This window comes from Condylura cristata, unplaced genomic scaffold (genome assembly GCF_000260355.1).
Source record: "Condylura cristata isolate star-nosed mole 26May11 unplaced genomic scaffold, ConCri1.0 scaffold00020, whole genome shotgun sequence".
In the NCBI taxonomy this organism is placed as follows: domain Eukaryota; kingdom Metazoa; phylum Chordata; class Mammalia; order Eulipotyphla; family Talpidae; genus Condylura; species Condylura cristata.
The window spans coordinates 17,447,830-17,450,018 of NW_004567121.1; positions in this window are offsets into that span (position 1 = coordinate 17,447,830).

The following is a 2,189-nucleotide window of genomic DNA, read 5'->3' on the forward strand; positions in this document are numbered from 1 at the left end:
CTGACACTTCCCACTTCTTTATTCCCTTATTGTTATTCTGTCAACACATCTTATTTCTTCCTCTGAAATTCATCCCAGACTCACCTTTTCTTTCCTGGTCCCATAGCCATCACCTAGACTCAGCCATCATCACCTCAGTTTCCTCCAGAGCTCCCACATGTCTCCTCACCTCTACCCTTCTTGCCTCTGCCTTCAAGCACAGGTCTGACAGATTAAACCCCTCTCCAAGGGCCCACCTTTTACCCGGTTACTGCCCCACTCAAGAAGGCCCAACAGCTCCCTCATCGTCTCACCAAGGCCCTCCTCCCCGGGTGCTTTCCAGGTCTTCCCTCCTCTGTTAACCTCTATGCAACCCCATTTCTCATAGGTCCCTCCTGGCCCCCAGGTGCCTACTTCTAAGATTGTCCTCAAAGTGGTGCTGTGCCCATTTCCAGTTCTGTGACTTTGTACAGGCCACTACCCTGCTTGGAGTGGAAACACTGTCTCCAATTCTCTTGTCAATTCTCTCCCATCTGCAGCTTAATTTGAGCCACCAATCCTTAGACTATTCTTAGGAGCTTGTCTTATGGGACTGTCTGCCTCCTCCATTACCCTAAGTTCTTCCTGTTTATATCGAGCGTGCATTTAGCATCATTACCTTACATTTATTGTCCCCCTCCCTTGCCTCCCTTACCTACATTATAAACTCTTTGAGGGCTGGATCCTATCTTTCCTTTGACATCTAATCAAAGACTGGATGCCCTGTAAAATCTTTGTTGTATTGGGTGGACAAAGAGGTCTGGTTTGGTGCAGCGAGACTGAGTATGGAGCTCCTCTATTCGAAATAGAGATTTTGTGTCTTCCTACTCCTCCCCCAACCCACCCCTGCTTCTCAGAATCTCCCCCTACCCCATGTCTTCATCCATCAGTAATAAAGCAGGAACAATAGGGGGTTTCTTTCTAATTAAAGGGAGCAGTTAGTGTTTCCACTTCAAAGCCCTGAGAGAGAAGACTTTTGTTCCTGGGGTCTGGGAGCGCTGGGAGTCCGGGGTGGGTTGGGGAGTGGAGCTCCAGGCCCAGCCAAGCATTAAGCTCGTGAACCGGAGATCCCCCCATTTGCAGGCAGAGAAGCTCAAATTTAAAACAACAACATAATTTGGTAACCTCGGCTCTGATAAAACAGTTGGGGGAATTTCTTCTCTCCTAGCGTCTGAAGCCAATGTTATTACAGGTGTGTGCTCGTCTCTCCCACACCCTATGCAGCCCTGTCGCCCCACCACACACAGCACCCACAATGTGGCACACCACACACACACACGTGGGACTCAAAGAGCACATGGCGCATGCTTACTGGGTACTTCCTGTCACCCCCATTCTCAGGGTGCCCCAGCTGCTATATCCCACACAACCAGGTCCTCTCACATATCATCTCTCCACCTCTTACTGCTCAAACACAGGGACTTTGCTGGAGATGGCCCTTTCTCTACCCGGCTGCAAGCCAGCTCACCCGAGATGAGCTCTCTTCCACATATACAGGCCACCGACCGTGAGTAACTGGCACAGGCTGATTCCCATCCTAACTACACACTGGCCACTGATTACACACTTATCTCTAACTACAGATTTAGACCCCAGAGCAGCTACAGACTGAGGCCCCAATATAGTCATAGATTGAAGCTCCAAAGTGGCCATAGACTGTGTCCTAGTAGTATTCATAGTCTGAGACCCAGTGAAAGCGGAACATGGACCTAATAAATCATCCCACAGTGAAACTCGTAGATGAGGGAGGTGGGAATAGAGCCTTTGGCCCAGTACCAATGCTGAAACTCGGTAACCTCCTGGCAGTCCGTCCCATCTGTCCTTCCATCCAGCCTTCCACGATAGAGCAACCATTCTTTCCTATATCGTGTAAGCAAGGCTAAATATAGCCCCTGACCTCAGACAGACTAATAGAAAGAACAGCTTTGGCATTTCACCAACCCATGTTCAAGTTTCTCCTACTTTACTTACTACTCAGGTCACTTTAGATCAGTTATTTAACCTTTCTCAGTCTCAACTTCCTCATCAGTAAATTGGGGAAAATAATAATAACAATCTCTAGCATGCTAAAAGGATTAAATTAGGTCTTCTATCCAGTGCCAACACAATGGTGGCTCAAAGAACAGGTTCAATAAATAATAATGATCATCCATTGACTTACTACTCATACT